Below are 20,373 nucleotides of genomic sequence, written 5' to 3'. Positions count from 1 at the left end.
TTGTATGTTTTAGTGCTTTCTAAGTATGATATTATATCTTTTACATGGATTTGATCATAAGAATTTTATGTGACAACTAGTATTACAGTGCACATTTTATAGATGAGGAAAGGAGGTCTAAGAGACTGAATAACTTGCCCCAGTTCGTGCAGCTCAGATCCAGGCAATCTCATTCCAGAATGCTCTGTGATCATTACACATTTACCACCCTTAAGTCATGCTTGTGTTGGTGCCACATCTTGTTTCATCTTGTTTGAAGTCCTAGCTATCTATCAAGTAAGTTTTATAAATGCTTGTTTTGTGCAAATTGTGTGTTTTTAACTGACAAGGGAAAAAGTAATTAGTGAAGCAGTGGATAGTATAAAAATAATGCACTTTTGATTTTAAAATGTTAGTCATTCCCTCAGCAGTATCTATCAAATGTCTAGTCGACCTTCTGCTCAGAGCCAGGCACTGTGCGGGCAAAGGCTGACCCACGTCACATTCACAAATTCTTCCCTCAAGGCTAGCCGGCACCTTGTGGATTTGTCCCCAGTTCTGCAGTATAGAGAAAGGAGTGGAGGTGCTTGATTCAGTTAGAGATCGGGCCCTGGACCACCAAGTAAATCATCCTTCATGTGGAATAGCAGAAAGAAACTTGGGTTTGAGCCCCCTTTTTGCCATGTTTGCTGTGGGACCTTGGATAAGTTTCCTAGCCTTCCTCCCACATCTTCATTTGTAAAATGGAAAATTTTTTTACTTCACTATGTTGAGAATATAAGAGAGAATACATGTATGGTACAAGAATTAAAAATCATTATTGACAAGAAAAAAATTGGGGTAATTCTCCTGCCACCTTTATGGAGATTCAGTCCTGAAACTGGAGGAACATTTCTTTGCTGGTCTCTAGCATCCTTAACTGTAGTACAGTATCAGGAGGCAGATGTGTATGTGTGCGCACGTGTGTGCATGTGTTCGCATGTGTGTGCATCTGTGAGTGCTATTTGAGTGTGTGCATGTGTTGTACTGGGAGGGAGGACGTGGGATGGTGGAGCTAAATTACTCTGTGTTAGAAATAGAAGAGAAAATGAGCCCCAAGGGAGGCTCCCGGGCCTGGAGACTGCAGCCAGGGGAGACTGGGAGGCCTTGAGGGGAAGGGGACAGAGTTGGTGAATGGGGATTTGGGCTGGGAATTGCTGTGCCCTGTGTGACGTGAAACCTCATTTCTCTTTTCCCTGTGACAACTTCAGCCTACATTGTTCAGTAACACAAATTTCTTTTTCTATTTTGAGCATATATGTGTGTGGGGCATTGCCTGGCATCTGAAGGAACCAGGCAGCTCCCAAGAGACACTAATTTTCCAGCTATGTTTTATATACACCCACACCAAATGTATGTCTATGTGTGTGCACATGTATTAAAAATATTATCAGGTTTAGAAATTGTACACATATGCGACTGTTGTAGACTCGTTGTGTCCCATGCCTGGGTCTCAGAGCTGGAGGACATCATTCCTCCTGCAGAAATTTCAAGAACTTTTCAAGCATGCAGACTTGAAACGCCTTGGAAAGTAGACACTCAGGGGGAGGGAAGGCAGGGAGGGAAAGGACAGACTGAAAATTAGAAAAGTCTCCTCTAGGAGGGCATGTTGGCGTCTGCCAATCAAACCGGAACCTTTCTTCTAAGAAGGGACCAGGGATGATAGCTTCTCTAGGAAGACCAGGGACACTCCACTTCCAATGACCAAAGGTGTGGAGAGGAAAACTTCAGCTGCCTGAAACTGCTGGTTTGGACAGCAAAGGCCAGTGGCTTCCTGCCCACTACACTGTCCAGGAGAGAATGCAGAGGGCCCAGGACTTTCTCCAAATACAGCCACAGGCCCCGTGCTGGCTGAGGGCCCCTTCTGTCCTAAGCCTCTGTCCAGGCATCTCTATTTCTAAAACATGTCCCTTGAAGTGGCGGGCAGCACTCTGCTCTGCAGAACATAATTCCCTCAGGTGCTCTGGATGCACCCTCAAGCGCCCCCGATGGAAGACCCATCTCTGACTTTAGGGCTTCATATAGCTAAAGGAAAGTAGGCAAATTTCTATTTGTGAACATGAAGATTTTAATAAAATATGAGACTGAAAAAAGAAACTGTCTACTTGAAGCTCTTGGTCCTAAGGTTGTACTTCTTTACCTCAAGGAATATTTTGGTGGAAAATTTGAAAAGCACTAATAGAAATTACGATAATTTGTGGTATATTACAAATGCAAACTTGTTATACAAAAATCAAGAAAATAGTAGCTCATAATTAAATTTAATTATGACTGAGAGTGACACAGATATAACTGTTTCCATTTATCTGGTCAATATTTGGGGACCATTTATTATGTACCAAGCACATAATAACCATCTGTATTCAGAACTCACTGGTTTATAAGTTTCTAGTTCAGCATATCGCTGAAAACCAGTATGTGAAAATATTCATGAATTAAACTCTTCATTTCGCATTCCGAAGAGGTCCCCAGCAACTGACCCAAAAGGTTTATTTACTTTACACACAAATTCTATTTAAGGTTGGTTATGTGGCTCCCATACCGAAATCAATAAACAATGAATCAGAGGAGAAGGCTCCTTCCAGGAAACAACTAAGTAAAGTTAAAAGTTACAGTTGACAAAATCATATTTTGAAAAAACTAAAAAGAACTGTTATTTCTGACCACCTGCTATGCACCAGACATCCTTTGTGTGATTATAACAACCCTGGGTATTATAGCCAGGCTGGAAGAGGCTGGGCCAGGCTCAAAACAAGTCTTCAAATTCCAAAGTTCATGATCCTTCTGTATAAAGCTGTTGTACTTCCATAAGAAAGCAGATCAGAGTGTAAATGAGGTTAGAAAATTTTTTATCTAAAGCAACTGAGGGCTTTTATGCCCTGAAGGGTAGGTAGCACTTGAGTCAGGTGTTAAACTTGGTCTTTTAGAATAACTCATTCGCCAGGCATTCCACGGTCAGCGCACAGAGCTAAATCCAGATCAGGCATTAATCACTGGAGATTCACTCTTCTTCTTCCTATCTGTAATAGGTATAATTTATTTTGTAAGAGTCACATTATTCCTAGCTTCTAGGTAAAACCCAAATTTCCTTTTTTGAATGAAACGGATTTTCACTTATGATATTTCCAAGGAGCTTATCTTGATTGAGCATGTACACCCTTCCTGCCCCTTCTCCCCTTGATTTTATAGGTAACCAGTTCCCCTCTCTACCCTGCAGCAGTAACTCACACAGGGTGGCATGAGGATGGCATCAGTCAATGTTTTAAAGAACTTAAAACAGTCCTTGGCACATAGTAAGTGACCTTCAGGGTTTCTCCTTTTATGGAAGTGCCTTAATTATAAGGCAAAAGAATTGTAAAAGTGGACATTTGCTCCTCCATTATTACCCACTTGCCCAAGATACAATAAAATAACCCAAAATAGAATTCTGAGTTTTATTAGAGAATATATCTAAAATACAATATTTATTAAGTTATGATATATTATTTGAATGGAAATATACTCTGTATCACAACTATAATTATAACAATTTTTACAGATAATCCTTCATTTACAGTTCTGTAATGCAAAAGTCACTAAAATTACAACATAATTCATATTTAAGATCACATTGCTACAAATGTATAACAATTTTAAAAGTCTCCTTTTAATATAATATCTTGGAATTATGAACATTTATGCTATCTGATTTACATTACACAGAATCATGAAGATTTTACCTGATTTACCTTACATAGCTCAATTTACTTCGGGATATGCATTTGCTCTCAACCTGTCTGCTTTCCTTTGTTTAAAAAATAGCGTTTCAGTGAAGAGTTGGGAGTAATCATCACCCTACATGCTGTGAACAGTCAACGTACTTTATTCCTATTCCTTCTAGCATATTCTCTGTTATAGAAAAGTTACTACTGTAAGCAAAGTACCAGCAATGGCCATTCTGCAAGCATCACAATTAGTCTAGGGCTTCACAATTATTAGTACCCATGTCAGGTGAGAGGAGAATATCTAAAAAACCAGACACAAAGCAGCCAGGGTCCCAATTACCAGGTGGATCTGTGCTTTGCTACTAAAGGGAACACCCGAAGAGTCATTATTTGGACACTGGCCCCAGGACCTACTTAAGTAAAAGGAAATACCCAAAGATTCACTATTTTGAACACCTGCTCTGGAACCTCTTATTTGAAGGAAGCTCTGATTTGCCTGTTCTTCAGAGGCTGAGCTGGGCGCCAGTTGTCCACCATTGCTGCTTCAGGTTCACCCTCCACATGAACCTAAGTTGGCGAAATTTCAGCATCTAGAAGAGAAAAAGAAAAATGAAAACTTTCGCATTAATATTCACATATTCTAAAATTGTCTTATATCTTAAAATATAGTCTCCAACATTCATGCTACCATGTGTCAATAGCTGAAATTCAATTTGACTCACAATAGGTCCATAATCACATGTAGATTATAGATGAATGTTTTATATAATGAAGCAGTTTATATAAAAACACAAAAAATCCTTGGTGCCATTTAGAAGGAAATTCTCAGTGAGTATGTTTTTCTTCTTTTAATTTTAAAATCCAACACAAAAGCCTATAAAAGCATATTTCTGAGATGAAAATAATAATAATCTAGATCCAAATTTAAATTTTATTTTCTGCCAAAGATAGACAAACTTTCGGCATCTGCACAGTACGATAATGTGGTCCGGGATCTGCAGGCTCCAGGGGTAGAGTGTTGAGCTGGCCTCTCTGCTTAAATATAAAGAAACAAAGGAATGAATTTGCCTAAACTGGTACTTCAACCTGGTCTTTGGTTATTTTTTATTTCCTTTTAATTTTTTTCTGGTTTTCTGAACTAGTCTCCCATTTCTTGTTTTTCCAAAGTGCTACTTCCCTTGCCCTAAGCGGGACTTGATCTAAATGAAGAAGGGTGGTTTGGCAATAAGTATAGCGGTCCATGAATCAATAGACCTTAATTTGACCTCTGTTGTCCAGTAATATTCTCCCAATCATCCCCATAAAGTCACTTCAATGTAGCTCAGCTTTACTAATATGCACTACTATTGCTACTGCAATACAAGGGAAATCTCCGATGACATCTGGGGTTGATCTTCACAACAGAATCCCAGTACTCTGAAGGATTTATGATCTCTTAATAAAGTACCATCAGATCAAACTTTTTGACTAAACCAAGATGACTGCTTTCCACTCTCTATTAAATTATATTATTTCTTACACATTATTTTATTACTTTATTACATATTAAATTAAATTACATTACCTTAAATTACATTATTACACTGGTCAAGATGACTCATTAGTTTAGCAAGAGACAAAGCCTGAATATAGAAAATAAAGGTGGCAGAATGTAGCAGTTCTATGCTTACCTAACATCCATCCCCCCATACTTTCCCATTAGTAGATATTTGTCCTGACCTTTAAGCCTCAGGGGGGTAAATCTGTGTAAGTCTTAAGTGATCATGGTTCTCACATTCCCTGCCAGGGATTGGTTTGGAAGTGAGTGAGGAACACAATTATGGCCAGTGAGATGTGAAAGATCTGCTAGAGGACTTTCGGGGAAGGCTTCCCTGTTCTTAGGAAACTAATGGACGAGTGCTCCCTTCTTCACCTGGACCTAGTTGTATCTGGACGAGATGCTCCAACTTCTCTTGCAAAACCACCTTAAGGATGAAGCTGTAGATGGGCAAGGAAAAGTCAAGGGAATTATAAAAATGTGGAATCAGAGCACTGGCATACTGAGCTGAGCACTACACTATTTCTGAACTACTTGCTATATGATTCGACAGATAGCCCTATTGGTATTTTCCCCATAGACGCAGCTAATGTTTCTAGTTTTAATATCACTTTCTACCTGAAAAGGAAAATTCAGTGTATAGGGACTAATGGATGGAATAGATTCAGTGGCCCTTGTGTATTTGTGTGTATGGATGTGTGTGCACACAATATATCCGTCTGTGGTAACCACTCTCAGGCTGGGGATCTCAGACTGTTTCCGGAGAAGGAAGAAACATAATTTTCATTTTAAAATTGTAACTCAAACATTACATTTACAAATAAGAAGTAGCATTACAATATTTCTTTATGCTACTATGTCAAGAAGCTTGCTCAAATATTTTATGATTATAAGGCCAATTTTCAAGTCATGTGCCAGTCAAGCATACTTTTTTCTTTTGTCCGTTTTAAGATACTAAGTAAATTTCTAGTATTAGATGTAGATGTCCTTTAAAGAAAGATGTGAAATACTGCAGTACTCATAAGTTAACATTCTAAATGAAAAGAAAGAACACGGGAATAGAATCCTTGCTCCAAGACCTGATTCTGTCTTGAGGTAGCTGAGTGCCAAGCACTTCAATTTACCTGCACCGCAGACAATATCTGTAAAATGTGAAGGCTGGACAGCATGATCTCTAGTTCACATTCCAGCTATGTAAGTTCTGTGATTCCACATTCAACATAAAAATATTTTAGGAGTATTTGTAAGTTTAAATCACATTACAACTGGTTGTAATTTTCAAGACTGTTGGCTACTGACTGTCTCCTTAAACTATCCAGGATCCAAGTTCTTACAGATCCTACTAAGGAGTGTCCATCTTCTATATTTCAACTAAGGTTGACAGAAATAATATAGGAAAAATTCTTTGGTATCCACTTCAGTCGATACTCAGTGACTTAAAGTTGCATTAATCACTTTTTACATCAACAAACTACATTGTATGTGAAATGTAAGAATCTCTGGTCTGAACTGCTAAAGCAACCTGGAATGAGTTTTGTTCAATACTTTTTCTCCAAGGACGACTCTTATCTTTCTCCGAATTCAGAAATGTCTTCTGATAGAAATAAAACCACAGTGTCTCGTCTGAGTGAGCAGCGAGCTGAGAATTACACTGATATCTATGTAACCTTAAATATGAAATCTCATTTCTTTGGGTCTGGGTTTCCTCGTAGGTCACAAAAAAGCATCTGTTGGGTGACATTAAGTCTACACGATAACAGTCCGATTTTACAGACTAAACAAACCGCCTCAGGCTCTATCATTACTAACAATGCATAGGTGTTGAATGCCGTTTACTTGCCAGGCTCTGTGGAAGGCTCTAGATTGCAGAGCTAGAAGCAGCAGAATGAGGATTAGAGGCCAGGGCTGTCTGATTCCAAAGGCCAAGATACGCTGCCGACTAATGTTCCACCTCTCTCAGCAGACACCCCCTTTAGAAACCGACCTGCTCGCTGCTCACGCTGATGGGTTCTCTTAGGAGAATCCAGGTCACACTTTCCAGAAGAGGAGGGACGGTCAGGGAACCTGGGTAGGTCCAGTAGTCTAAACTCTCGGGAAGGAGTTCACGAGGATCAAAGTTAGTGAATTCGATGCTCTTACCCTGGAACAAGGCAAACATGCAGGTTAAAAATGTCACTTGATCAGGATGGGAGGAATGCAGGAGAGCAGGAAATCTAAAGTGGGAGATTCCCCTCTGATAGCCACGAAGCACTGGCAAACAGAATGAAAAAGAAATTAAATGAGAATATGTGACTTGGAAATATAGGTTGGCAGATATGAGCAAGAAAACTATTACTTTCACATGTCCCTTTCTCTTCTTGGCCTCTAAAATATTGCATCCTTTAATAGCTAGATTCAAACTAAGAACTGCATTTACTTCTGGTCACTACATTTTTGAAGCAATAGATGCAAACAGGAATGTGTTACTGGAAGAGGTACCAGGTTTTTGCAAAGACAGAAGACTATGTCATAAGAGAAGAGTTAATGGGAATTAAAGAAAATTAGCTTGGGGTGGGGTAAGGGACTATTAGAGAGTTGGGTCTTCTGGAAGGGGGATCAGGTGAATTCTATATGATTCAAGAGGCTCAAGCTAGGATTAATAGGTGAGCATTTCAGAATACAGAGGCTGCTTCAACATGAGGATGAGCGTCATAAACAAGGGTTGCTGGTGATGATTCCCCACCACTGGAAGTTACCGCAGTGTTTAAGGAGAGGTGGAATGACCTCAGCACAGTTACACTGCAGACAGGATTTAAACACAGGATGGATGAACTCCAAGAGGCCACAGAACATAAAACTCCATGAAGCAGGGCCTTGTTAGTATTGTTTCCCATTGTATCTCCTGGGTTAGCAACGTGACTGGCAACATAGTAACAAATATTTCCAGTATGATGATCTTTCAGCTCCCTTGCAATCATGAGACTCTTGACAATTATATATGGATGTCCAAATGATGGGAAGCAAGATTAAATAAACACAAGTCTCAGAATTATACTGGTGTTAGGGTCAACTATTGGATAAAGAAAAATTAAATATAGAAGCAACATTTTACTTTTATTAACTATTCATCAAAATTCCACATGTCAATGAAACTACTCAATTTGATCAAAAGGAGTTTTTAAAACCCATGGGGTATGGAAAATAGGTACTTTAATGAGATGGTAGAAAATTCAACTTTACCTTTGTTTTAATGGAATCCAGCACATCAACGACTTTCTGAAGGCCTTGTTTAGCACTGCCAACCTACAGAAAAACAAAAGGGACAAGATATTGTAATCCAGCTGGTAGCACACCAGTTTTGCTCTGGACAGCTCTATCATAAAATATCTCCATACAGTGAACCAAAATCTATCACTTTATAATTGCTACCCATTAGTCTTGAATTGATTACATTAGCACCACAGGAATTTGTATTTTCACTGAATCTCCACTTTGTCTCTGCTTGCAACCCTATGGTTCCCCTTAAACTAGCCTCTCCAATGTCCCCAGTGACCTCCAACTGCCAAGTGCAAAAAATACTCTTCAAGGGCTTATCTTAATCTTCTTGCAGGATTTTACACTATTGTCTGCACTCCATGTTTTAAAAATCCTCTCCTCCTTTGCCCTTTTGCCCTCCAGCTTCCCAAATTTCCCTTTATTCTTACACTCTTTAGGCTTTTTGGAATTTCTTGGGGTTGCCCCTTCAGCAGCTCTGCCATGTCCCTCTCCATGCTTTCCTTGGGTGAGCTCAGACACATCCATAGCTTCCACCTCCACATAATGACATCAAGGCCCATGAATCTCCAACCTAGACCTTCCTCCACTTTACAACTACCTGGAGGACTGCACAACTCATATGCCACATGGTTACCTGAAATTCTCCAAACCAGAGAGTCACTGTCCTTCACCCCTGAACAACTTGATCTTAATTTAGCATGACTATCATGAATGAGTACTATAAAGAATAAGTTTGAATTAAAAAAAAAACAAAACCTGTTAGCCATCCACAGTATACCTCTTTATAATCTTCACATTCACATCCAAACAGTACATAATAGATACCTCTCAATTGTCTTTTTGGCCCCTACCTTTACTGCTACTAGCAGATATAGAGGGGAAATAAGCCTAAAAAGACTTCAAAGCCATAGGTATTTCCTAGGCTTTTTTGTAAAATGTCTTATTTGTTATAATGTTCTGTCTGGTCAATCTTTCTTGAAACAGGAAGAAAAGAACTGGGGTCATCAACTAACCTTCAAAAAAACACCCAAAACAGCCAGTCCATCAGGTTGTTTCGCAGCTTTCTCAAAATCCCCGTATTTGGTGTTCCAATGAACCAAATGAAGCTAAAGCCACAGGAAAAAGAAACAAAACCACAAACAAGTGATTTACATAATAAAAGCCTACAGATTTTATCCAATGCATTTTTCTTCATAGCTAGCTTGCTAAAGAAAGTGACATGGGGATAATTTTCAATATAAACTTGTATTTCATTTTAATGCTCATTACCTACTACTTGGCATAATAGCAAGTGACTTGTTTCATCAAAACTCTCAGAAATGCATATTTTTGAGGGAAGGCAAAATTTCATATCTAGATTTATATTAAAACAGGATCTTCCCATTTGAATTCATTTACTTTTTGCAAATGGTGTCCTAGGAGACAGTAGAAAAGGATATGCAGCCTTCAATGTAATATCACAAAGATATAAGTAGCCAATGTGAAGATCTTTATAAAAGAAGTGGTTCACTTGCTTTGAGTTTATAAAATTAAGCTTACTTTGACATTAAGGATAAATATCAATTTACAATTTTCCACGGAAAACAGAAAAATCATGTCTTACCTCTGCAGCATATTTCTTTTGATCCACAGAGTGCTCAGAACCATGGTCATCAGATGAACCCCAGTGAAAATGAAACTGAATCAATCTGTAAGTGCCAGTGAGGGGGCCTCCTTTCAGCACTAAAATTTAAAAATATAGTTTTAATACACTTTTTATTCTTACATATATATTCTATACATATACTTCTATGTTATTTTACATATGCATATTTTATACATACACTTATGTATTTACACACACACACTCATTACATACATACACACATGAAATACACACACATCAAAGATTAACCCTACTTTATAGTACAAAATTTATGCCTTTAGCAACTTTTTCACTTTGTGAGGATTAAATCCAGGCTCAGCTTCAATCTATAGGGATGAACAAAATCCTTTCAATGGATTTTGTTCTCACTTGTATTTGGTGAGGGGGGAATCTTTTCCCATCTTTGTTTTCTGACTACAGTGTACCTCCCTTCTGGTTTGTTTTGGAGTCACAGGTTCAGGTTCAGAGAGAGGAAACTTTAAGTGGGACTACAAATTCCTCTGTGAATCATTTAGGAAGTGCCCATGTTGCTATTTTCCAACTCATCAGTCTGCTGTACACAACTTGCACATCTGGGAATCTTTCTCTTCTACCACAGTTCAATGACTGCCCTACAGCCTGCTTTGTGAATTTCCAATATCAGTTATTTCATGCCAGAATTTGTGAACTAATAAGTATCTTGTTGATCTTAACAGTATAAAATCCAACTGTCCTTGCAAAGACTTCCCAAATTCTTTAGAGTATGGATTGTCACTACTATTAAGGAGCTTTGCGCTCTTAAAATTTTTTGCTTAACCTCTCTGCCTTAATTTTCTCATGTGTAAAATGGACACATTCATTATTTATAACTCCATTAAGAATTTATTGATCGTCTACTATATGTATTACACTGCAGTCTATTATCCCTAAGACTTGAAATTCTAACTTTCACAGTCTTAAACTACAGTTTATCTGTAAATAATGAGTTGTGTCTTGAAGGAAGATGTAAAATAGTGAGGAACTACTTCAAAAAACACTTTTTGCTTAATTTATAAGTATTAATGGGCTTAACCAATATATTTAAATTATTTTTAAAGTAGTTCAGTTCTACTACTTCAGTTTTCTGTAGAACTCGGATTAAAACATCTATTGCTATGAGTGTATTTAACTTGGGTTTATAATTCCATGAAATGCTGAACTCAAAAATTACTTTGAATTTACAAAACAAAGGAGCAAGTTCTGTAAAACAAAGTTTGTTCACTTAACTTCACCTAAATATACTTAATTGGTGGCAACACCCATTAATCTATACAAAGTAAAAGATAAAGCTGGCTGAAAGATATTTAGTAGGTGGAGCCTTAATATCACAACCTCTGGCTGCCAGTTCTTCCTTACAATAAGCCAGCAGAAAAAAAGGAAAAGGAAAAAAGAAAGAAGGAACAAATTATGAACGATGCTATAATACAGATCTTTTGAAGAAACATGAATTTGCATGTACTCTGATAAAATCACTTCTTTTGAAACATAGTATACTAAAAAAATGGAATACATGTTCATGAAATTAAATGACACTGAAAAAAATTCCCTTATAATAACTCTTTAAAGCTACTAACCAACTGGCTGATTGATCATAACAAGCAAATACCATTTGTAATTCCTTAATTCTACCAAGTGGCAAAATTAATTAAAGATAACTGATCTTTCTAGACTTATCTTTTTCCCCGTGAAGAGTCATATCAAGATCTTAAATTCAAAAGAGAATGAATACAGCTTTTAGCTATTTCTTATTTGTATTCTCTCCTTTGCAGAACTTAAAACGTAATCTTAATTTACTTGTTTCAGAGAACATTTCAAATTAGGCAGGAGTGTATATGAGCTTGTAGAAACAAGGCTTGCTAATACTAAAATGACCTGTGTTCAGTGATTAAACACTTTCTTTGCCAATCCATTATCACCAGATACTTGTTGTAGCTCCGATTAAAATTAAAATATGTTGCTATCTAGATTATAAGTCCATTGTAATTAGAAAGGTTATTCAATTCTTAAAGTTTAATGGGTAGAGACAGCATTTCTGGCTTTTTTTCAAATAGGTGGTTATTTCTCAGCAAGTTCTTAGTATAGAGTTTAGTCAATGAAGCCCCTCAAAAGCATTAAACTGTCATAAATTCTAAAAAAGGTACCCTATAAGTTTTTATTTGAGAAATGGATAACATTGTTGTTAAAAGATAGGGATCTTATGCAATATTCCGAATCTATTCATTTATTTTGATTATAATATGCCATTTTCTACTACTATACCAGTTTAAAATGAAACCTGTTTTTTCAATGCAAAAATATATTTTAAAAAATAGAAATCTTAACTGCATATTTTTTCTCTGTAAACTTTAGCCATGTTATTGAGGCTCTAAAGAGTCAATGGCTTATTGCACCACAAAAATGTATTCCACAAGAGCCAGATGTCCACAAACCCAATTTTCTACTACATCAGTTATGAGCATCTCAAAACAATATAAATTTAAATTGCAACAGCAATAGCTCCAATTGATTTTAATTTTCATGATCTGTCACCAGCTAGCTATTCATATTACTTATATAAGGCACAAAGTATGTGCCAAATACAATATGATAGAACAATTTGTCTTCCTATACATATCCTTTAGGAAAACTATGTAAATTATGTTATTTGTGGAAGTTAAGAGATTCACTCATGTAATTGAAATAAACTAGACTACCTATACAAATTGAAAATTGAAAATAAAACTTTTTGAACTTTTTTCCTAATCACTTACAATTACTACTTGATAGAAGATGCACCTGAGCATCTACCTAAAGACCTTAGTAAATGTCAATTATCCATCTTAAACCCAAAATACAAATAGCGTATTTCCAATAATTCTAAATTTAAAAATAAACTTTGAGTGATTTCCTGTTAATGAAGTAAATGAATAATTCTATACTGAAAACAGTATTTCCAGAAGCTGAACAATTTACTTTAAGGACAATTTGAAAACAGTTAAATCATCCATTACTATCTCGCTTTTTGGCAGTAGCCAATAATCCTAGGGGTACATACTAAAGTTGAGAAAATGAATACCAATGTAGACAAATGTGAGAAAAAGACACCCATATTCTCTTTCTTTTAAAGCAGAGAGTTTTTTAGCTGTCACACCAGAGTAAGGACAATCAAAATCAAGAGAACAGAAGATTGTCATTTCAGTTAGATGGTAATTATACAGCAGTGAAAAAATAATTTAGTTTGCCATGAACATAATGAACAACATTTCAGTGTTTAGAATGAGATACTTAGGGCTTTGCTGGTACTATTTGCAGTATGCATGATAAGCCCTGTCACTTATTATGTTTTCTTTTAAGTTTTCATCACTTGCGGAAGGAAAATTTTAAAGCTTCAAAAACAAGTCCCTGAAAATTAAGCAGGATCCATGCATTAAGATCTGTTGTGTCATACAGACAATGGCCTGCTTGAAATGCACCCAGGTAAACTCATATAACTTCCTTCCTAATTTTCTTGAAATAATAAAAACTAATAAAAAGATTCCCATTTCTAAAACAAAAATAATAATAATAGAGATGAGATGAGATGTTGTATATGTTTGCCCAATAACTTGAGCATTAGTTTTCAACTATATTTACCCTTAACAGGAAAGTTTTAAATTTATTAATAAAAGTTAGTAAGTTAGCAGGATTTAATAATCTGACTGCTATTCTCTTCTCCCAGATAAAACTAGCAATAAAAGATCTCAAGCAGGGAGAGTTATTTTTTTTTTAATTATTAAAAAAAAAGTAACAGGATTAGCAATTTTTCATTAATTTAAGGTGGCTTATCTTTAAATGAATTTAGAAGATTTATGAGAGCTTTAACCCAAGCTTCTAGTTAAAACCTCTAACTCCACATTTTAAAAAGAATTCTCTGAAGCTTAAACATAGCAGTAAACTCAACCAGCTTTCTTGGTCTGATATCCAAGTACTTAATTTTGGTTATAAAATAACAGTTAGGATACATTGGAAAACCTGGATCTACGAGACATTCCACAAGGCTGAAATCTCAACTGAGGGGAAAAAAAAGTAGATGAAATGAAGGATTAAAATGCAGGAAATAAGAGGTAAAAGATAACTAAAAATGTTAACATTATAAAAATACCTTCTAATAAAAAGAGATGTTAATCAACTGTTGATTTAAAATAGAGTAGCCAAATGAAAAAATCATTTCTAGACTTAAGCATCCAGTAAAGTATATCCATTTTTTAAGACATGTATGTAGAAACTAAATGTTAGCTATGTTTATCATTCAAAGATTCTTATTCAATTCTATTTTTAAATGATTGCCATTTAGTGTCACTCCAACAAACAAGGAATGACACAGCTAGCAAGTTCAACTCTTTAACCTTCCATTTGTTCATGTTTATGTTAAGTGGATTTGAGTAGAGTACCTCTACCATTTGTTCTAGCTTTGAGTGATTAGAATTCTGTTTTTAAAAAAGTCTAAAGGGTGTTTTTCCACTGGGTATGATTTTTTTTTTTTTTTTTTACAACTGAAAAAATTTATTTTGTAGACTTGGGTTTTTTTTTTTCTCCTAAATATCACCATGTTAATATATTCTGCATTCTGAAAAACAAACAAACTTCCTTTTTCAAACAAAATATAAAAAATGTTGAAGAGGTATAGGCAAAATTACAAAGGAGTTTTTTAATATGTAAAGAAGAGTGAGTCTTTATAACAGTCACTCCTCACCCTAGTTTTTGCCAAACCTACTTGCCTGTCTAGAGCACATAATAAGCTGTCCTATGTGCCTGGCGTTTCCTAGCTCCCTTTGCCTGGAGTCTCCTCCAAGACACCAAAATCCTTCAAGCTTCAGTGTAAGCCTTCTTTATTTACCCTGGAAAGTCTTACTTAGGTGGATTGCTAAGGCTCTTTCCTATTTCCATAGTTCCTTGGAAATGCCTCCGTTTTGCACATCTCAAAGTGACTATTGTCTACGATTTCTACGTCTTCTACTTTAGGTCTCCCTAGCACCGAATCTGGGGGAACAGGAGAGGGACCAAATCTCCATCCTGCCCTCATGGTGCTTTGCTTATCTTGCATTTAATTGATGTGAGTAACTTTTTTTGTTGTTTTGTATCAGAACTAGGTGGATAATCCATGTTTCTCTAAAGACATGGGTTTGAGCCCCAATGTAAACCACTTGCTTTCAATCTGTTTCTCAATCTAAACATGGTCAGTCATTTTTTAAATGTATGAGTTACTCACCAGAGAAACAGCTGGAAAAATGTGGCTAGCTCCAATCACTTACTGCTCATTTAGAAATCCATCATAACTTGACATACTCATGGTAAAAACATAATAACTATACAATAGCTTCATATATAAAGTCAGTATATAATTTAATATGATAAATGGATGATTTGGAATACATAAAAATAAGATATTTAAGAACCATTGAATAGTGGGAGCTAATTTTAGAGCTAATTAAGAAAAAACTTTCTTCAGAAATCTCATCAGAGGTGTAATAACCAAAGCAACTGCCTAATGAGGCAGTCAAATGGTGTGTAGACATGACACGGCAATGGTCATTAATTGGGGGATTGCTATGCACCAGGCACTGGGGTACGTACTTTATATATACTGTTTTAGTTTGCTAATGCTGCGGAATGCAAAACACCAGAGATGGATTGGCTTTTATAAAAAGGGGGTTTATTTGGCTGCACAGTTACAGTCTTAAGGCCACAAAGTGTCCAAGGTAACACATCAGTAATCGGGTACCTTCACTGGAGGATGGCCAATGGCGTCCGAAAACCTCTGTTAGCTGGGAAGGCACGTGGCTGGTGTCTGCTCCAAAATTCTGGTTTCAAAATGGCTTTCTTCCAGGACGTTCCTCTCTAGCAAGCTTGCTCCTCTTCAGAACGTCACTCACAGCTGCACTCCGTTTCCTCCCCCCAGTCAGCTCATTTATATAGCTCCACCAATCAAGGCCCACCCTGAATGGGCGGGGCCACGCCTCCATGGGAACATCTCATCAGAATCATTACCCACAGCTGGGTGGGGCACATTCCAAGCAAATCCAACCATCACCAAAACGTCTGCCCCACAAGACCACAAAGATAATGGCATTTGGGGGACACAATACATTCAAACCGGCACATATACTATCCCATTAGTCCTTTCTCTGTGGTAGGTACAACTGTTACCCCGATTTTACAGTTGAGAAAACTTAGAGAGGATAAGTTACTATGACTCCCATGATCACTGGGCAGAGCTGGACTCTTCAACCCCGTGAATGCTCAAGAACACCAGAATGCACACTGAAATCCACTTCCCAGGAATATATATGTTCCTGGAGCAATAATTTCATGATCAAATCTGTAAGCAATATAGTGATTAACCTCACCTGGTTCCTTTTGTCAGACATTTGTTTCCTCATTTTTCCAAAAATGACTTTAAACATCCAATTCTATGTAACATCTAATGAGGTATATAATTTTTGGACATAACATCCATTGAAAGCAATGATTTCACAGGCAAACATGGAAACAAACATACATTCATCATGGGTCTTAAAAAAATACTTAATAGCTACAGACTAAAGTAACTCACTTCTTTTACTTTTTAAATAACTAAAGCTGAAATTTCATAGTATTCTCTATACAAGACTTTGGGCCTTGTTATACTTTAATTTAAATATACAGTATATTTTACATGCAAAAAGAAATTGTTTTCCTTATACTTAATTGAAATCATTTGAGTATTGTTTCTTTCGGGGGGAGGCACGCTTGGGCAGGCAATGTAGCAGAATCATGGAAGGAGTGTTTTCAACATACATCCTCTACCTGAGTCTAACAAATTATATTACGCCAGAATGTGTGAGTATATGTGTGTGTGCTGGGGAGGAACACAGACAGGGCATAAGTAAGTTGAAAATACTTCTCAGATGGCCTCCATATATTCCCCCCATCAAATCATCTTCTAGAATTATGGTTTCAGAAAACCAAGTATCAAAAACTGCTAAAAATGGGACAATGGAAGAAGAAATTTTTCAAAACTGGACTGAATATATTATATAATTATGTAAGAGCAGCAGTCCACTTCACTATATTGGTTATAATTACTTGTTGCTCAATATATTAATACCATAGGTCTGTAGGTCATTATTCCAAAACTTTGACAACAATATTGCATGTTTTTTCTCTTTTCTCATTTCCCTCCAACTGCTATCACCACCACTACCACCACCCTGCCCCAGGCACTATCTCCAAACAGCGTTTGCAGCACCGTCCGTTCAATGAGCTTCAGAGGAAAGCACTCAGGGAAATTAGGGCACTGGCAATTAAATCAACCAGTGGGCAAAGAAGGCTGGGATTATGTCTGAATGAGATTGTTCTATTTCTAAATAAGAAAAAAAGCATTCAGTGGACATCCAGTAAACAGTTCTATCACAAACTGTGGCAACTGGTTTGGTCAGTAATGGCTTAGGTATGTACAACCGATTCTAAAATATTTTCATTTGTGGAATGAATTTCTGGGTAGTTACCAAGCTATACTGCCACCTTTATCACACTGGCCCACTACTGAGACATATCCATAAATACAATGGTTCCAAGAATTTCAATATTTTAAATTGTCAGCTTTTCACCATTCTTCTCATTGATACCTTGAAGATAACACTAAGATATACTTTTGTTGGTTTGGCATCAACACTGGGAAATAAATATTTTAGAAAGAATCCTAAAAGTTCAATATGTGCAAATCTTATCATGGCTGATCTGTATTTCCCAAACACTTTGCCTTTTGTGACGTTTCACAGGCATGTCACAGTTATTCTGTGCCCTACATAGAGAGCCAGGCATTTTACCCGGGACAAACAGTCCCAGGCCACTTCAAAGTAATTAGCCTACTTCTCTGCATCTGGGACCTGATAAAGATGACCAGAGTGGTATTTTAGAGTACTGAGACAAAGTATAGTATTAACGGGTTTTCTGCCACTAGCCCAGACTCTACCCATTAAGCTGGGTAAACAGGTACTGGCCACAAGCTGCAAGTTATTTCTTAAACACTGACCTGCTTTGTCCTGGGAGTCATCAAACTCCACGTTGAAACAGTGACCATTGTTGAGGATCCTGCGAGAGGTCGCTTGCTCATAGGAAATGCTCAGAGGCTGCAGGGCAGGGTCGTGCTTGGCTGCTTTGGTATCAATGTTGATAGGGGACTGGCGCTCTCCCTTGGCAATGGGGAAGGTCTTATGCCAGTGTTCAGGGCCTGGGGGTGAGAGGACACATGCGAATGACCCAACGGGGCGAATGGCACACCCAGACCCCAGGAAAAGGGCAATGATATGGACGCAATCTGCCTGGGTTCAATTTTGGCAGCACCACTTAACAGCTGAATTACCTTTAGGAAAACACTCCCTGAGCCTAGTTTCTTCAGTTGTAAAATGGGGTAATAAGAACATCTACCTAAGGGAAGTTTTCTGAGAATTACAATCGATACACCGTAAAAACTCTCAGAACAAATAACGTGCATCATATAAATATTAGCTGTTTTTAATTGTTTTACTGAAATTCAATTGAAATTGGGCAGCCATGACGTCCGGACTTGTTGGGATTTGGGCTAGGCAAGCTCTCTTATAAAGCACCCAGGCAGGTCGGGATTCCTCCCTGGTTTCCTCACACTGAGACTGGATGGAAGGACAGAGGCATTTGGGGGACACAATCTATTCAAAAGGGTCACGATCCACACCACCCGGGAAACTCCTCACACACGCGCCAGAGGCTCCTTTCTCTTCCCTGGGCTGCCTTGGAGAACCCAGATCTGTGGACAGGAGAAAGCCTTGTTCCTGGTGATCCCCTAACATTAAAAGTCAAGAGAAAAGTCAGCAAGCAGCGCAAAGGTTTCAAACCAGCGGGAGAAAATGCCCCGGGAAAGTTCCTGCCGAGGGCTATAGCCACAGGTGGTGGTGAGGCTGCCGGGTGTGCGAAAGGACAGGGGGAGTCCCCAAATTTCTCTGGGATTAACAACTAAAAATCTCCATTATAATCCTTCCCCGCTTCCTCCTGTGTCCTAACTCCTCGGATCCCGCGGCCAGGGCTGCGCGCTTTCTCCCCTGGGCTCCAAGGCCCCGGACGCAGGGATTCCTCGACAGTGGCCACGGGCCGGGACACCAGGGACCTCCCCCGGCGCCGGGGACGCGCAGGCGGGGCGGCCTCCCGGGGCTCACCTGAGCCTCCCGCGCGCCGGGCGGCCGCGGTAAACAGCAGGTGCGGGCGCTGCGGGGCCGGGCCCGGGTCGCCGCCGCCGCCGCGCCGCCCGGCCGCCTGCACTCACCGTTGTCCTTGCCGTATCCCCAGTGATGGGACATGGTCGCGCCGGCGGCGGGGGCAGAGCAGGAGTCGGCGCTGGGATCGCGGCAGCTGCTCGGATGCCTGCACCGTGCTGCCCGCGGGTCGCGCCGTCTCGGGCTTTTATAGGATCCCGCCAACTTCGTGCTCGGGGGCGGCCCGGGGGAGGGGGCCCCGGGTGGACCTGGGCGGCGGGGGGAGGAGGTGACGGGCGAGGTGACCTCCCAGCAGTCGGGGCGGGCCCGGCGGGCGAGGCGCCGGGGGCGGGGAAACGACCTCTCCGCGGGCTCTCCGCCGGGCTCCAGAGGGCTTTCCCCGCCGCTCCGAAGCCCTCACTTTCTGCACAATTTTAGAATAATTAGTTAACTTAGAAGGAGAAGGACTATCAATTGCTGTGAGACTCGTCACCAGCCTCTGGAGGTATAAATTCGGTAAATACAAAGACTTACGGACAAATGTCTAGGAATGTAAGGGGGGCAAGAAGGATTCTGTGAAGGTAGCCAGGCTGTTAGACCCGTGGGATACTTTTCTCTCATTTCTGTGAAGCTGGATTGTGATCTTATTAACACAGATGAAGTAGGAAGATATTTTGATTATTACATATCCCTTTCCTTCCTCTCTTTCAAAAGTTACCTGTGGGGAGACAGAACTTCCTAGTTGAGTACATAATTATTTAAAACAATCGAAACGTGTGAAAAAAGCAAACTTTTCCAGAGAAACCGGACAAAAGAAAGAATTTCTTGCAAAGAAGGGAAGACATTCTTTGCAGGGAACGGAAACTTGGCATCTAGCAGACTTAAGAAATAATTTTAAAAAAATTTAATAGGGAGTGTACTGCCTTTTTGAGGCAAGGCTGTGGACCCTATGCAATTTTTTGCCTCCGTGGA

General features: G+C 38.7%; 1 pseudogene; it reads right to left on the bottom strand.

The window, feature by feature from the left end:
* Nucleotides 1–3,438: 3,438 nt before the first annotated feature.
* Nucleotides 3,439–19,814, bottom strand: LOC119509188 (annotated as a pseudogene).
* Between the last annotated feature and the right edge of the window lie 559 nt (nucleotides 19,815–20,373).

The sequence above is a fragment of the Choloepus didactylus genome, chromosome 14, assembly GCF_015220235.1.
Source record: "Choloepus didactylus isolate mChoDid1 chromosome 14, mChoDid1.pri, whole genome shotgun sequence".
Classification (NCBI taxonomy): domain Eukaryota; kingdom Metazoa; phylum Chordata; class Mammalia; order Pilosa; family Megalonychidae; genus Choloepus; species Choloepus didactylus.
The sequence above is the reverse complement of the archived record's forward strand: the minus strand, read 5'-3'. Positions and strand labels throughout refer to the sequence as shown.